This window comes from Prionailurus viverrinus, chromosome D4 (genome assembly GCF_022837055.1).
Source record: "Prionailurus viverrinus isolate Anna chromosome D4, UM_Priviv_1.0, whole genome shotgun sequence".
Taxonomy (NCBI): domain Eukaryota; kingdom Metazoa; phylum Chordata; class Mammalia; order Carnivora; family Felidae; genus Prionailurus; species Prionailurus viverrinus.
Genome location: NC_062573.1, coordinates 55,423,216 through 55,441,915, shown reverse-complemented (window position 1 = coordinate 55,441,915; position 18,700 = coordinate 55,423,216). Strand labels below are relative to the sequence as shown.

Below are 18,700 nucleotides of genomic sequence, written 5' to 3'. Positions count from 1 at the left end.
AGGCCTGGATGGCAATGTATTTTCCTCTCAGGACTGCCTTCGCTGCGTCCCAAAGCATTTGGATTGTTGTATTTTCATTTTCGTTTGTTTCCATATATTTTTTAATTTCTTCTCTAATTGCCTGGTTGACCCACTCATTCGTTAGTAGGGTGTTCTTTAACCTCCATGCTTTTGGAGGTTTTCCAGACTTTTTTCTGTGGTTGATTTCAAGCTTCATAGCATTGTGGTCTGAAAGTAAGCATGGTATAATTTCAATTCTTGTAAACTTATGAAGGGCTGTTTTGTGACCCAGTATATGATCTATCTTGGAGAATGTTCCATGTGCACTGGAGAAGAAAGTATATTCTGTTGCTTTGGGATGCAGAGTTCTAAATATATCTGTCAAGTCCATCTGATCCAATGTCTCATTCAGGGCCCTTGTTTCTTTATTGACCGTGTGTCTAGAGGATCTATCCATTTCTGTAAGTGGGGTGTTAAAGTCCCCTGCAATTACCACATTCTTATCAATAAGGTTGCTTATGTTTATGAGTAATTGTTTTATATATTTGGGGCTCAGGTATTCGGTGCATAGACATTTATAATTGTTAGCTCTTCCTGATGGATAGACCCTGTAACTATTATATAATGTCCTTCTTCATCTCTTGTTACAGCCTTTAATTTAAAGTCTAGTTTGTCTGATATAAGTATGGCTACTCTAGCTTTCTTTTGGCTTCCAGTCGCATGATAAATAGTTCTCCATCCCCTCACTCTCAACCTAAAGGTGTCCTCAGGTCTAAAATGAGTCTCTTGTAGACAGCAAATAGATGGGTCTTGTTTTTTTTATCCATTCTGATACCCTATGTCTTTTGGTTGGCGCATTTAATCCATTTACATTCAGTGTTATTATAGAAAGATACGGGTTTAGAGTCATTGTGATGTCTGTATGTTTTATGCTTGTAGTGATGTCTCTGGTACTTTGTCTCACAGGATCCCCCTTAGGATCTCTTGTAGGGCTGGTTTAGTGGTGACAAATTCCTTCAGTTTTTGTTTGTTTGGGAAGACCTTTATCTCTCCTTCTATTCTAAATGACAGACTTGCTGGATAAAGGATTCTCGGCTGCATATTTTTTCTGTCTAGCACACTGAAAATCTCGTGCCAATTCTTTCTGGCCTGCCAGGTTTCAAAAGAGAGATCAGTCACGAGTCTTATAGGTCTCCCTTTATATGTGAGGGCACGTTTACCCCTTGCTGCTTTCAGAATTTTCTCTTTATCCTTGTATTTTGCCCGTTTCACTATGATATGTTGTGCAGAAGATCGATTCAAGTTACGTCTGAAGGGAGTTTTCTGTGCCTCTTGGATTTCAGTGCCTTTTTCCTTCCCCAGTTCAGGGAAGTTCTCAGCTATTATTTCTTCAAGTACCCCTTCAGCACCTTTCCCTCTCTCTTCCTCCTCTGGGATACCAATTATGCGTATATTATTTCTTTTTAGTGTATCACTTAGTTCTCTAATTTTCCCCTCATACTCCTGGATTTTTTTATCTCTCTTTTTCTCAGCTTCCTCTTTTTCCATAACTTTATCTTCTAGTTCACCTATTCTCTCCTCTGCCTCTTCAAGCCGAGCTGTGGTGGTTTCCATTTTGTTTTGCATCTTGTTTAAAGCATTTTTCAGCTCCTCGTGACTTTTCCTTAGTCCCTTGATCTCTGTAGCAAGAGATTCTCTGCTGTCCTGTATACTGTTTTCAAGCCCAGCGATTAATTTTATGACTATTATTCTAAATCACTTTCTGTTATGTTATTTAAATCCTGTTTGATCAGCTCATTAGCTGTTGTTATTTCCTGGAGATTCTTCTGAGGGGAATTCTTCCGTTTGGTCATTTTGGATAGTGCCTGGCATGGTGAGGACCTGCAGGGCACTTCCCCTGTGCTGTGGTATATAACTAGAGTTGGTGGGCGGGGCCGCAGTCAGACCTGATGTCTGCCCCCAGCCCACTGCTGGGGCCACAGTCAGACTGGTATGTGCCTTCTCTTCCCCTCTCCTAGGGGCGGGATTCACTGTGGGGTGGCATGGCCTGTCTGGGCTACTTGCACACTGCCAGGCTTGTGATTCTGGGGATCTGGCGTATTAGCTGGGGTGGGTAGGCAAGGTGCACAGGGGCAGGAGGGGCAGGCGGGGCAGGCTTAGCTCGCTTCTCCTTAGGTGATCCACTTCATGAGGGGCCCTGTGGCAGTGGGAGGGAGTCAGATCCGCTGCCGTCAGATCCGCTGCTGGAGGTTTGGCTCCGCAGAAGCGCAGAGTTGGGTGTTTGCGTGGAGTGAGCAAGTTCCCTTGCAGGCACTGGTTCTCTTTCGGATTTTGGCTGGGGGATGTGCGGGGGAGATGGCGCTGGCGAGCGCCTTTGTTCCCCACCAACCTGAGCTCTGTCGTCCGGGGGCTCAGCAGCTCTCCCTCCCTTTGTCCTCCAGCCTTCTCGCTTTCCGAGCAGAGCTGTTAACTTATGACCTCCCATACCTAAGTCGCGCTTGCTGTAGGGACACAGTCCGTCAGGCCCCTCCGCTTTTGCCAGCCAGACTCGGGGGCTCTGCTTGGCCGGCCAGCCGCCCCTCTGCCCTGGCTCCCTCCCGCCAGTCCATGGACCGCGCAGGGCCTCGCCGCCCTTCCTACCCTCTTCCGTGGGCCTCTCATCTGCGCTTGGCTCCGGCGACTCCGTTCTGCTAATCCTCTGGCGGTTTTCTGGGTTATTTAGGCAGGTGTAGATGGAATCTAAGTGATCAGCAGGACGCGCGGTGAGCCCAGAGTCCTCCTACGCCGCCATCTTCCCTCATCTCCCCCTAAGGTGAAGTCTGAAAGATGTTAGCTGGATAAAGATGCTTGGTATAGTAAGAACATGAAGATGTTTCCAGGAGGGGTAACGGTACATAGGAAGATACATGATGTCACATAGGAATAACAGTGGAGAGCAATAACAGCTTTTAAGTTGTTAGTGATGTTTTCATTGCTTTTAAATTGGTAAGATCTGTTCTTTTCCTGTAATGTGCCTTCTTGTCTGTCCTCCCACACATTCTTCCAGGGCAGCATCCCTTTTTTCACCTCTCAGTATTCCTGGCCTCCCTAAGAAGCAGTCTGTACATTCTTCTAGTTGATGGTGTTTCCATCATCCTCTTGTTTCCCTGAGATATTTCTATTCCTTTTTTTAATCTTACTTTTTCTCACCATCAGTTTTCAACTATCCCTAGGTCAGCCATTCCTCAGTCCAGAGGAGTATTTGAATGGTTGGGAAATGATTAAAAAGAAGCGTCATTAAAAACTGTTGGAACTAAGATTTAGAGTTTTTTGAACACTAGGAGTATGCCTTTGTTGATATTTTATTGACTAAAGCAATCTTGTTTAGTTTTTGCTTATGACTCAAGAAATGTTCTAGTTCAGAGTTTCTTCACGTCATTGAAGACTAGCTTATTTAAGTTAACTTCTGCCTGAATTATTTTCCTAAATAATCTTTTTACAGGGGTGCTTGGGTGGCTTAGTTGGTTAAGCATCCTATTCCTGATTCCAGCTCAGGTCATGATCTTATGGTTTGTGAGATCGAGCCCCACGGGCTCTGCACTGACAGCATGGAGGCTGCTTGGGATTCTCTCTCCTCAAAATAAATAAATAAACATAAAAAATAATCTTCTTACATGTATCCACATTTTCTATCTTTTGATCTCTGTTTCTTAATGCCAAACGTTAGAAAAATGGGAATTTCTAAGAGGTTTCTTTTCTACTTTGGGAGTTATATAATTTTAATGAGAGAATAATAAATTAGTAGGAAATAAAATAGAAAAGTTGTTCTCGGTGTGTAAGCATAGGAATCTGTGAACTTAAATTAAGTAAACTTGTAGGGAAATGCCTAAAATCACACATCCATTTCATGTACTTTAATCCAGTTATGTGTTATAGCTGAACTACGGTAAAGTGAGCATAATTGATGACTAAGTGGCATTTGTCTCCAGAACACAAATGTACTACTCAGGTTCCTCTAGAACCAAAAGGATGTATATACGTAGAGATTTATTATAAGGAATTGGCTCATCAGTATTACAGGCTGAAAAGTTCCAAGACCTGTAGTCAACAAGCTGGAGACCCAACAATAGCTGATGTTTTAGTACTACTCCAGAGTTAGGAAAAACCTGGTGTTCCACCTCAACAGTTAGGCAGGAGGAATCCCTTCTTACTCCTGAGAAGGGTCATCCTTTTTGTTCTATTCAGGCCTTCAGCTGTGATTGGATAGGGCCTACCTTCCTTACAGATGGCAATCTGCTTTATTCAGTCTACTCATTCAAATGTTATTCTTATCCAGAAACATCCTCAACAGGCACACCCAAAATAATGTTGACCAAATATCTCCATGGTCCAGATGACACATAAAATTAACTGTCACAATAAGTTTGGATTCACATTTGTAAATGAGTTCAATTCACTGTATTAACAGAATAAAAAATAAAAACCATATGATCATTTTAATAAATGCAGAAGAAACAACAGCCATTTCAGATAAAAACTCTCAGAGAGAACTTTATCAATAAAGCAAGTATAAGAAACCTACAACATAAGAAACTAAAATGGTAAAATATTACACAGTTCCAAAGATTTAGATCAAAGCAATAATTTTCATTTTAATCATTTCTACTCATGATTTTATGATGATTGTAGCCTCTGCAATAAGTCGAGAAAATAAATAATGGGCCTAAAAAAGAAGAAAACTCTTCCTACTTATAGATGATATGATTGTTTATGAAGAATATATCTACATGTAGGTTTTGTGCTCAATGTAGATCTGGATCTTCTTCAGTAGAAGCTAAGGAAGAACCCTAAATAGACTCACTCTTATATAGCATTTAATTTTTGTCAGTAGCATCAAAGCAATCCCCTGAGGAGAAGAGTCTTCAGTATTTGGGAAAAAATGAAACTTGAACCTCACCATATAGAATTTCTTTAAAAACTTTTTTTTTTTTTTTTTTTTTTTTTTTTTTTTTACTTTAGGGTCGCCTGGGTGGCTTAGTCAGTTGAGCATCCAAATTCAGCTCAGGTCATGATCTCGTGGTCTGTGAGTTCAAGCCCTGTGTCGGGCTCTGTGCTAACAGCTCAGAGCCTGGAGCCTGTTTCTGATTCTGTGTCTTCCTTTCTCTCTGCCCCTCCCCTGCTCATGCTCTGTTTCTCTCTCTGTCAAAAATAAATAAACGTTAACATTTTTTTTTACTTCATTCATTTTTGAGAGAGAGAGAGAGAGAGAGAGACAGAGCATGAGCAGGGGAGGCGCAGAGAGAGGGAGACCCAGAATCCGAAGCAGGCTCCAGGCTCTGAGCTGTCAGCACCGAGCCCGACATGGGGCTCAAACTCACAAACCATGAGATCATGACCGGAGCCAAAGTTAGGTGCTCAATCAACTGAGATACCCAGGCGCCCCCAGAACTTCTAATTAAAGATGGATCCTAGATGTGAAAGAGAAAACTAAAATATAAAGCTTTTAGAAGAAAATATAGGAAATTATCTTTATAACTTGGGGATAGACAAAGGTTTCTTAAGTCATAGAAAGCAATAATCATAAAAGATAAAATTGATGAGTTGTACTTTATTAAAGTTAAAAACTTCTGCTTATTAAAAGATATTAGAAAGTCCTGAATTAGGAGAAAACATTTGCAAAACATATACCTGGTAAAGGATTGGCATCTGGGGTATATAAAGAACTCAACTCAACAATAAAATTACAAAAATATCTCAATAAAAAATAGTCTAAAAATTTAACAAGAATCTTCACAAAAGAAGATATATAAAATTAAAACATGTTCACATGAAGACTTGTACATTGACATACTGTTCTTAGTAGTTGTGTTCATAATAGGAACTAGGCTGCAAAATTTTTGGAAGGACTAGAGGACTAAAATGGTTTGTAGGGAAGATAGTGTTACCTAGAGATCAGGGATGCCAGGGAGATCTATTGCTCCTGCATTCCTCAGCCCCTGGCCAGCTTCTGTCTCCTCTCCAGCCTGCTGCTGAAATCTCTTTTGACTTTCTTCTATCTTTGCATATCTGAAATATAAATATCAGCATGAAATAGAACTTTTTTTTTTGTCTCTGGACAGCTTCATGCAGGGGAGAGTCAGTAGGACTGGCATAATACTGATTGTTGGTACTCTAAATCCTGTCAGTACTTTTGTTGACAATACTGTCAATATTTTGTTAGATTTTAGGAGCACCAGTATTGATGCCAAAAAGATAGAGGCTCTAGTCTTTATTCAACCACTTGCTTAAATAATGATCTTTGGCAAATTATTGATCATGTTTCCTATATTAGTGACATAGGGATATTACAATGCCTGTAACTTAATACTATCTTTAGATATGTGTTATTCATTTTCAGGCATTTAGTAATGTTATGTCTGTGGTTATAGGTTGCATTATTTCTGACATTTTTTAAAAATTAGTATTATATCTGAATACTAAAGTCAGATATATCTTAGGCTGTAAAGTAATGCTATTTTTTATTGGTTCTGGGACATTGGGATATGCAACTTTTTTTTTCTTTTTCTTTTTCTTCTTTTTTTTTTTTTTTTGGAATATGCAACTTCTATTGGCTTAGTAGTTAATTGCAATTTTGATGTTTCCTTCTTGATAATATAGAGACTGAAGTGAATGTATACAATTATAAACTGTTTTTACTGAAAGCTTTTTTGTGTTTTGTGACTGGCATTTAAAATCTTAAGTAGTTTTAACAGCCATATGAAAATCAAGTTTCCAGATTAAAAACATGAAGTTAACACATCTATTTTCCTTTAGGTCTGATATTCTACACGTGTTCATTGACCTCAGTTGTTTAGAACATATATAAAAATGGAAATTTGAAATGGTCTTCTGTTTTGGCAAATTCTTATGTGTAATGTTGTGTCACTGATTGTCTTGTTAATTTAACTTTTATATCTGTGTTTTGTTCACAGATATGTCTGTCTTACCTGATAACTCATACCATCCCATTCTGACTATGAAATCCTTTTTTTGTGAGTCAAATGCAAATGATTGTGCTTTGGTTTCAAGTATAGATATATTTCCAATAACAGACCATAGAGCTGAATTCAAAACTCTTTTTTATGCTCATAGATGATTTTTAACATTTCCTCTTTGGTAAGTTAAGTATGTAGATTCTGTCCTAAGAAGATCTTAATGGGTAAACATTCTCAAAAGTTTTGTCCTTTCAACTCTTATGGGTGCAGAAAGAAAATGAGCTACCTTCTTGATATATATAACCTGGATATAGATTATATCTATTAGATATTTAATATCTATGTATATATATATATATATATATGTATATATATGTATACATATACACACACACACACATTAGTCCCTTTAATCATACTTTGTTGTTTCTGGTTCTTCTATTACAGTTGGCTTCCTTCTTAGGCAGTTGTTACCCATTTTGTAGCAAAGAAGACTTTTGGCTTTTCTAGGTTAATAAAGTGGACCAAGTCCTGAGATTCAATTCTATTCACCTAGTTTGGGTCATGTGCCCATCCCTAAACCAATCACTGTTGCTGCTGGGGTGGAATGTTTAATTGGCCAGTCTAGCATCCCCTAAAAAAATATAGCCTAATCTTGGGCGAGAATCAAGGTGTTCTTTTTAGTCAAAATATCCTAATGCAGGAAAGTCTTAGGAATGAATAACGCCATAAAACTTAATGATTTAATTCTGCCATACCAATTACAGTAAAATTTTTTGAAAAAAAAAGTAAAAAAATAAAAACCTGTCAAGTTCTGTAAAACTCTACCAATGGTGAAAGTTGAAAACTTTTTTCTCCCCACAGATCTTTGCCTTTTTTCAGTGTAGCTTCTAGTTTATGAAGTTATACCTCTTTGCTTATATTAGGCTCAAAATGTTTGTGGAATGAATTTGGCCATAGCTTGTTATTGTGGATATAATTGCAGCAGCACCGTATTAACTTGAATTGAAAATGGATGTAATTTACTATTTGATTAAAGAACTGAGCCTTCTGTCAGTTTTCTTTTCAATATACATTTCACAGAGGGGAGAAATAAAAGCCTGTGGTGGGATAGGCTTTATGATTACCTCTACTGTGAAAGGAAGGATTGCCATTTATAGTCTTGGGCTAGGGATTATATAGATCAGGTGTGGTCATTTTGCAGCAAAATTTATTTCCCAAACAGAATTGGAGTAGTGGGAAGCCATTTTCAACTTATTTCCTATTTTCTTGGACAAAGTAAACCAAACCAGCAATGGGTGGGCAGACTTGGTGTGTGATAATTGTTTATTGCTATAAAAAGAATTCCTTGACCCCTACCTGGCCCTCTCAGCATACTTCAGCAACAGCTCTTGCAACACAAAGTGAGCCAAAATCAAAATGGTGAACTATTGCACTAACCCTGCCATTCCTGGTATTGTACTTTCATCTCCCCTTTAATGGGATCACTCTAAACCTGTGAAGAAACACTTTTGCATTTTGATTTAATAGATAGCTGCTGCAGCTTGTATTTATTCACTAGTAAAGACAAAACATTCCTTTTTTTTTATTTGTTGGCAGTTGATGGATGGTTATAGGCAGCCACATCTGAGGAAATAAGTGAATTTCTCATTACACATATAAGTGAATAATCTTTACTCTGATTATTGTATAAGTTATGCAAATATGGGTCTTTTTTTTTTTTTTTGGCATCAGAAGTGCAGTTGAATGGAATTGTTTTAAAGTGGTCTTTCCTTTCAAGGCCTGGCAGAACATGAAGCTGATATAGGCTGTATTTATGATTACTTTTTGGACTCAGTCCAATCTGGATTTAAATATATTAAGAGTACATGTGACTATGAGGAAATGTAGATCATTAAAACTGCATTTTTTATGGAGCCTGATTTTACATTTGGACTGATTAATGAGTTTCTGTGGAGTAAAAATAGAGCACATTCCACCAAACCACTTTCTAGATTTTATCAGTAGACCCATTGCCCTTGGGGTAGTGAAAGAATTCTCTTGTCCAGTTTGTTAATGATTCATTACAGCAGTGACAATTCTACATTTTATTTGAATTAATCAATTTCTTAGACAATGGATATAGAGTTGGAAATCTGACTTGTAGTTTGTAGCTACAAGTCATTTTCTGGCCAAAAATGTGCTTTTTAACATTTATGACATGTTTCTCATTAATTAAGGCAGAGTCCCCATATTTACTAATGAAATACTTTGAGGTCTTCTAATCAAAGCTTCTGCATACTGATCCGGTAATTCAATTTTTAAATAAATTTTTAAATACAACTGTGGCAAATCATTAAATAATTCAAATATAGTGAGGTCAACATTATATTTTAGTTTTACTTTTATCTTTCAATACTGTAGTGTTTTGGCAATCATTCAACTAATGCTTAGTGGAGCATATACTCTGTGTTGGTGATGGATATACAGTGCTAAAACAGACCTGAATCTATCCCTCATAGAACATAGGTTCTAGTGTGGGAAACAGATGTTAACTAAATAAACACATAAACACATGTTGGCAAATTGTTAAGTGATCTGAAGAAGAAGAACGAGGTGCTAGGAAATGAAACCCTTTTGGTTTGAGAGAGATCAAGAGTGAGGGAGAAACTTTATGTCACTTAAGAAAGGGATCCATCTAAAAAGAAAAACACAACAAAACAAGAAAGGGATCCATCTATTTCTGGATATTTCTACTCCACGTGTGGGGCTTTAGTCCAGGCAGCCTCCTCCTGCTGTGCCCACTTCGAGTTGTACCCCCTATGTCTGTCCCCATATTGCTCCTCCTAAATCAGATGTAAGGAAATATATGTTTCTCACATACAGATGTTTATTACAGGCAATCATACATATATATTACATATGTGATTATATGTATATAAACCTGTTTTCTCCAGCTAATGGTAATGCTTTTCCATGTCATTAAATATTTTCCCATAAGTTATACAAAGACTTTTTAAAAGAATATTCTGTTGTTTTCAGGAAATGTTTTTTTCTTTCCATTTTTTAGATTTTTGATAAACAGTGCTAAGGTGAACAGTCTTAAACATAAGTGGTACATTAGTTGATAATTATTTTGTTATGGTAAGTTCCCAGTTGTTATGATACTGGTGACAGATTATTCATATTTTAAAAATTACTACCTATTTAAAAGTTTTGTTGTATGCTAGCAGATTGTTGGCAGGATTTATTTGTAATATGTCATGGATTGGATTAATGCAGCTTTATTTTTCTATTTGTGAGTCTGAAGTCATGCAGCTAAGAGTAAGAGTTGTGGAGGTTAGTTCTGCGTGTTGGATCCTTGTTGGCCATAAGCTGATTTAAATCCCGTTTTTCCCTTCTCGATTCCACAGAATAATAATAAATGTCTTCTTATAAGAATTATATGTGTTCTGCATATATTTTCCTATTGAAGGTGTAATTTTGGCCAGGGAGAAATCAAAGAAACACTTAAAATCCATGTGTGTTTTTCTGTCCTCTCTTTGTTTTTCTTCGTGCTCATGTTGAGTATATTTACCCTTTTTCTGCATTAAATAATTTCACAAGTTAATAACAGAGAAAAGATATCAGCAGTGCCAGACACTTTCTCACACTTGAGTGGAAATACAGGAATTGCCAGATAAAATGAATCTGAAAAGCTGCATTATTTACTTATAGTGCTACTATGTGGTTTTCTAAGGAAGTGTACTGAGAAATAAATATGTGTTGTCAGTTAATTTTATAATTTAAAATATCTTATTTCCAACAATATTATTTGTTTTTCTTTTAATATTTAGTGTTAAATTTTTGACCATATTGTTCACATTAGGAAGCCTGAAATAAATTGTGTTTCTTCCAAAGGCATTAATTTTTCTGTCTAATTAGCTTTCATAAAGTTGTTTCCCATTTTAGAAGTAGTATCAGAAATTTTTTAGGTGGCAAGAGACATGTGATCAGAGTGCATTGAGTGTGGGTAGTGTTTGTGGCATGGCTGTTAAATAAATAAGGTTTTATTTTTCCTGAGACTCACATTCAAAATTCAGTATGACATATAGGGTTTAAAAATATGGTAACCTAGAATTTATTTGAAAGCTGTTAGCAGGTTATTTTTGTTTCTACTAAGCAAGAGCACCCTTAATATATACTATTCAGAGCTTCTATTGTGGGGACTGTGCATACACGGCTGTTTTATTAATTTTTTTCATTTCCTCCTCCCTTTGCCCCTTTATGAAAAACAATATTTCTTCATTAATATTTTCCTACATTGATATTAGTGTTTGAACTGTGCAAAAAAGATGGAAGAAAGTTAGGGGATGCTGCCTTAATCTCCAGTTCTCTTCTCCAGAAGTGGAGAAGAGGTGAACATCTTTCATATCAGTGAGATGTTTTTGAACATGGCCAGCATTCTCTTGTGAACCCTGGAAAATGGCTGGTTCTCTGTCCAGCCTCTTGCATTACTCAACAAGTTCCTATGTACTCTGTGGTTCCTCAGTGAATGGGAAATTGAAAATCCCAGGGAGGGAGGCTGGTAAGTAGGATGAATCTCACATCAGTTGAACCTTTTTTTTCATTCACTATCCTTGCAACATCCGGTAAGTCACTTAGCATTTTTGTGGCCTAGTTTCTTATCCATGAATTGTGGTGATTGGAGGAGATGATTTACTTTCTGGGGTTCATTCCAGGTGCAGGATTAACTTCAAATTATATCCATTTAGTAATGTAGAAAGAAATATCTGATAGACTCAAAAGTGGAAGTTAATATATCTAACTAAGCATTATAGAGAAGGATTGTATGTTGTATACTTCCATGCCATTTCTCTTGGCTCTGATACATGGTCTTACAGACTCTTATGAGCAAATATTTATAGTCATAAAACACTTAGATACTAAGAGTCTATAGAGCACTATTTTTAATCTGATCTTGCCCAAATTTATCATCCATAAAAATGTGAAATGCAGTGCATGAATTCAGAACAAAATAACTTCATCTGTCCCTTAATGCTAAAGAGTTCAATTTCATGCTGTATTTTACATGGCACAGCAGGAGTGGATTGTTTAATATCTGTAACTCTGAACTTCCACAGCCTTTCTATCAGATTCTCAGGTTAGTGTTGAGAAGCAGAAATTCTAAAAATAATTTCTACAGAATCTTTTGGAGACCGCTGGAGCAAGCTACTTGAATCCATTCCCCTTCTTTTGCATAGTTTTTCTTTGTCTGTTTGAACAGCAATCCCATGGGTCAGAAAGATAAAGTTTCTAGTCCCATACCTTAAATTGCTTTATAATTGCCTTACTTTATAAGGGAGACATATCTTGGCATGGTGAAGCCTAAAAATACTCAGAAGAAATTAATCTGAACCTATTAGAAGTAGAGGGAGTGGAGGAAATGTACTTTGGAAAATTGTTAGCTAGACTGGATAAACTCTGTCAACATAGTATGATATCATGCATAAAAAGCAAAAATAATGAGAGCCAGACATTTGTTCTCAGCTACAATTTCAGTTTGGTTTTGTGACATAGAAAAATAATTTTGAGATGGAAAAATATGTCCTACATTTAAATTAAAAACTAAGATGAATTTAAAATGGTTTGATTTTGGAATTTCCATAGTAGAGTGGGTAAACAGTATGGAAAATGTTTTAGGTTTGAATCAGGTAAAGGATGTATAACTTGTTAGCTGTGTGACTTTGGCCAAATTAATTTAAATTCTCTGAGCCTCTGTTTCCTTATATGTTAAAAACCAGGTTATTTACTGAAAAAATATCTAATTTTTAAAAAAAGTTTATTTTGAGAGAGAGAGAGAGAGAGAGAGAGAAAGAGAGAGTGCAAGAGAGAGAAAGAGAGAGTGCATGCATGCGAGTGGGGGAGGGGCATAGAGAGAGAGGGATAGAGAGAGAATTCTAAGCAGGCTCAGTCCGAAAGGCCTGATGCCAGGCTTGAACTCACGAACTGAGAGATCATGACCTGAGCCAAAATCAAGAATCAGAGGCTTAACTGACTGAGCCACCCAGGCACCCCAATCTCTAAATATTTTATATATTTGATCCTCTGAGCACCTAGAATGCATTTCTTGGTAACTCAATAAATAGAGCGTATATTTTCATATTTAGAATAGAATGGAAGGGAGGCAGAAGTATCTGAAACAATTCACAATAATGATTCATTAAAATTAGAATAAGAATTTTGGTTCTGGTGTCATACTTTTTTACTATGACTGTGAAATATCTTTTTGGTCTTTTTGATTTTTATTTATTTATTTATTTATTTATTTATTTATTTATTTATAATTTTTTTTTCAACTTTTTTTTTTTTTTTAAATTTATTTTTGGGACAGAGAGAGACAGAGCATGAACGGGGGAGGGGCAGAGAGAGAGGGAGACACAGAATCGGAAACAGGCTCCAGGCTCCGAGCCATCAGCCCAGAGCCTGACGCAGGGCTCGAACTCACGGACCGTGAGATCGTGACCTGGCTGAAGTCGGACGCTTAACCGACTGCGCCACCCAGGCGCCCCTATTTTTTTTTTTTATTTGAGAGAGAGATCATAAGCGTGTGAATAGGAGGAGGGCAGAGAGAGAGAGAGAGAGAGAGAGAGAGAGAGAGAGAGAGAGAATCTTAAGCAGGCTCTACCTTCAGAGCAGAGCCTGACTTGAGGCTCCATATCATGATCCTGGGATCATGACCTGAGCTGACATCAAAAGTTGGATGCTTAACCCACTGAGCCACCCAGGCACCCCAAGGGAACTTTTAAATATGTCTGTGAGAACAAAACATGGAGAAATTTTTTTCTGGGGGGGTATTCTGGGACCTCCCCCACCTCCTGGAGCTTTCAAGTATATTGTACACCTTGACAAAATCATGGTTTTGTGAGTTCTGCAGATAGTCATTGGGAGTGGAGATGGGGAAGGGGGTAGGTGGGGGAGGGGGAAAAACAAGGGATGGTTAGGCTTCCTGCAGACCTTCCTTCATTAATGGAAATAAGGACAAAGGAAAGGGCCTTTGCACTCTTGTATACTGACTTCTTTGATTAATATTGATCTTAGAAATTATATTTCTTCCCCCCCGCTCAGTAAGTGTAAATGTAATTATATTGTTTACTTTTCATACACTATGGTGAAAGACTGTTATTTGTCTTTGACTGGTATTACTATATGAAATGCAACCCAGGAAATCAAAGTGATATTCAAATATTATTTTTTACCTTAATTAGATCTAAATATTTTAAAACTCTGTTTCCTGTATTAAAATAATTATTATAAATTGTTCAGGTAATTATAATAATTTTCTCCCCAAATTACTTGTATAAGAGAGTACATGTACAAATGAGTAATGATTGAATAAGAACACAGATGAAATAAATCAGTGTTATAATTGATATTATATAAACAATGGGTCCATTGGGGTGTACAGTGATGGGTGTATAGTGTATTCCATATATGAAGTGGCAGGAAACAGAGAATTTTTCTGTTCTACTATTAGATCAGTTTCTTGCAAAATTTTTAAGCTTTTTTTAAGCTATTTGAAGAATCGTATGGCTCTACCATCTTGGAAAATCAATTCTGTAAAATACAAGTATTTGAGTACAGACTAAAACGTAAAAAATTTCTTTGATTTATCACAACATTTTGAGTTTACTTCAACTTTGTTTTGTTTTGTTTTGTTTATTTATTTATTTATTTATTTTTGCAGGGGAAAGAGGGAGACCACAATCATGGTCACATTTAAAGAGCTCAGTTGATCAAGTATATTTAAATACTTTTTGATTTTTGAACACCTATGAGAGAGCTAGGAAAACATTTTTATATGAAGAAGACAACTTGGTTTTACTCAGCTAATAAGCAGAACTGTAGTCAGTCAAGCTTCAGCAGGCATATACAGCAGTGTGGCTACTGCTTACTAATCATATTAAACATAATTATATTCATTGCTCTGCCAGAATAACCAGTATGGACTTTTTAATGTCTGACTTTTTAGCTTAGCATAATGTATGTTATATTCATTTACATTCATTACATTGATTCTAATTTTACTTTTTTCTAATGTACACTTTCTTTTGAGACCACAAAGAAATGCTGGTTTGTTTGGAGTATGCCAAAGAGGCTGGAATTTGGTTCAGATTTGTGACTGGTAGTGAAAACTTTATAAGAGAATGAGTGTGTTATAGAAGCAGAATATTCTACTCATCTTTTGGAATTTATTGTGAAGAGTTTCAATATGAATAGATCTCTTTATATTTTTTACAGTTAATTAGCACATTAGATACTTTAAAAAAAGGTTTATTTATATATTTTGAGAGACAGAGTATGAGTAGGGGAGAGGCAGAGAGAGAGAATCCCAAGCAGGCTCCATGCTGCCAGAGTCCGACACTCAACTGACTGAGTCACCCAGGCACCCCAGTGTTAAATACTTTTTTAGAAAAAGTTCTTAGGGACACCTGGGTGGTGCAGTTCATTAAGCATCTGACTTGATTTAGGCTCAGGTCATCGTTTCATGGTTAGTGGAATTGAGCCCCGTGTCAGGCTTCATGCTGACAGTGTGAAGCCTGCTTGGGATTCTCTCTCCCTTTCTCTTTCTCCCTGTCTCGCTTGCATGTGCATGCGCGCGCGCACACACACACACACGCACACATGCACTCTCTCTCAAAATAAGTAATAAACTTTAAAGGAAGAAAAAAGGGTTTAAATTCCAGTTCGTTAACATGCAGTGTAATATTAGCTTCAGGTGTACAATATAGTGATTCAACACTTCCATTAAACACCTGGTGCTCATCACAAATGCACTCCTTAATCAGATTTCACCCATCCCCTCACTCACCTCCCCCCTGTTAACCATCAGTTTTTTCTTTATAGTTAAGGGTGTGTGTTTTTTTGGTTTTTCTTTCTCCCCCCACTTTGTTCATTTGTTTTCTTAAGTTCCACATATGAATTAAATCATATGATATTTGTCTTTCTCTGACTGACTTATTCACTTAGCATAATACTCTCTAGCTCCATCCATGTCTTTGCAAATGGCATGATTTTGTTCTTTTTGATGGCTTTTAGATATATATATGACACACACACACACACACACACACACACACACACACACACACACACACACTACCTGTTCTTTATCCATTCATCCATGGACTATTGGGGCTGTTTCCATAATTTGGCTATTGTAGATGCTTCTGCTATAAACTCAAAATGGATTAAATACCTAGATGTGAGACCTGAAACCATAAAAATTCTAGAGGGGAGCACAGGTAGAGATTTCTCTGATATCAGCTGTAACATCTTTCTATATATGTCTCCTGAGGCAAGGGAAACAAAAGCAAAAATCAACTATTGGGACCTCATTAAGATAAAAACTTCTGCACAGCAAAAGAAACAATCAGCAATACTAGAAGGAAACATACAGAATGGGAGAAGATATTTGCAAATGACATATCTGATAAAGGGTTAGTATTAAAAATATATAAAGAGCTCAAATTCAATACCCAAAAAACAAATAGTCCAGTTAAGAAATGGGCAGAAGACATGACTAGACACTTTTCCAAAGAAGACATATACATGGCCAATAAACACATGAAAAGATGCTCAACATCACTGATCATCAGGGAAATGCACATTAAAAACTGCAATGAACTATCACCCCACACTTGTCAGAATGACTAAAATCAACAATACAAGAAACAACAGGTGATGGCATGGATGTGGAGAAGGGGGAACCCTCTTGCATTCTTGGTGGGAATGCAAACTGGGGTGCAGCCACTGTGGGAACAGTATGGAGGTTCCTCAAAAAGTTAGAAATACAACTTCCCTTCAATCCAGCAATGTCAGTACTTGGTATTTACCAAAAGAATACAAAAATACTAATTCAAAGGGAAGTGTGCACACTGAAGTTTGTAGCATATTAAATACTTCCATGCATTGTTTGTATCTGGTGAACATGTAAAAAGCAAAAGCTCCTTCAGCAATTTTTGTAGAATCTTAATAGGTTCTATACTTCTACAAATAGAACAATAGCCTTTCAATAAATGCTGGCTTCACTAACTGCATAATGCATCTGTTTCCTAAAATTGTCTTTGTTTAACATTTGTTTGTTTAATGTTTCTTAACTTTTTAGATGAGGGCACATTTCTGTTAAAATAATTGATTAAATTTCATAAAAATATGTAGTTTCTCCATTGGAATATATTGCTGGAAGTAATTGATCAGAAATTTTAACCTGTAAATCTGAGTTCATTTTGCAAAATATCATTCGTCATTCATAGTCAGCAATAACTAGGTGTAAATGTAGCAGAGAACATATTGGGAATCATATTAACACAGTTAACTAGTAACACAGTTAATGAGTTAACTGATAACAGTTAATGAGTTAACTGTGTGACAATTTCCCAAAGAGCTAGGCCTTTTTCTTCTGTAAGTTTGGGATGATGCAGGAAAGTTATTCCATTTATATTGAGTGGGTGGATGTTTAAGTAGATGTGAGCTAAAGATGGAGATTCAGGAGTATTAGTGGATTACTAATAATGTAACTTGTTTTAATGCTAACAAATTTTCCAGCAGGTTATTATTTACATGTGTAAAGAAAGAAGAGTGTTTAGGGTTTGGTTATAACTGAGTTAAAAATGGATAAAGGATTTAAGAATAGGAAGGGATGAAAGAGTTGCAAACCTGGTAGATTGTAGATCAGCTGGTCAAAAACAGGGTAAAGAAGGACTTATTACAGCCTTGCCAATTTAATACCCACATTCTGTAGTTAAGATTTCTGTTGGTGCTCTACCCCTGGAATTGTCTAAACATATTTTCAATGAAGTATCTGAATTTACTGAGCATTAAATTATCTGTTACAATAAAAGGTAGTTTGATAATTTAGAATAAAATTACATTTCAGGTCTAGTTATTGATTTGGGCCTTAATTACTTATCACTATCAGTCACATTTTTGGTTAAATAAGAGGTTGCTATGCTTAATGCTGAGCAATGTCTTTGTTGCTTAATGTAGGAATAAAGAATAATTTTGCCTAATTATGTTAATGATACATTCTTCTTAATTCTTACTGTCATAGCTAAAAAACATGGGTTGTTAGAAAACAATGAAATGGAAAATACCTCTGTTCTCTTTGTTCTTTATGAAATACTCTTTCAAGGGATAGCTTGTAACATGCAAACTTTTGGGCTCTCTCAAAGCGAATAACAGTGATTCCATTGAACATGTGGCATTTCTACATTTTATGTACACTCCCGTATTTTCATACCTTATATACTTGGAGATGTAAGACGTTTTTGCTGTCTGTTGGATAGGAAGTGGAGGTTACTGAATTTCTGATCTGAAATGGAAATTTTGTTGTGCCTTGGAGATAATTAACTGATAACCTTCAAGAATAATAATTTATTTTGGGGAGGGCTAGATTTTGGTATAAAAAATAAGGTGTTAAAAACTAGCTTTTCGGGCTAGTATCCAAAATCTATAAAGAGCTCACCAAACTCCACACCCAAAAAACAAATAACCCAGTGAAGAAATGGGCAGAAAACATGAATAGACACTTCTCTAAAGAAGACATCCGGATGGCCAACAGGCACATGAAAAGATGTTCAGCGTCGCTCCTTATCAGGGAAATACAAATCAAAACCACACTCAGGTATCACCTCACACCAGTCAGAGTGGCCAAAATGAACAAATCAGGAGACTATAGATGCTGGAGAGGATGTGGAGAAACAGGAACCCTCTTGCACTGTTGGTGG

General features: G+C 36.7%; 1 protein-coding gene across 15 annotated transcripts in view; it reads left to right on the top strand.

Moving 5' to 3' along the window:
• KDM4C (lysine demethylase 4C) overlaps nt 1–18,700 on the top strand; it is a 444,753-nt gene that overhangs the window by 208,335 nt on the left and 217,718 nt on the right. The window lies entirely within an intron of this gene.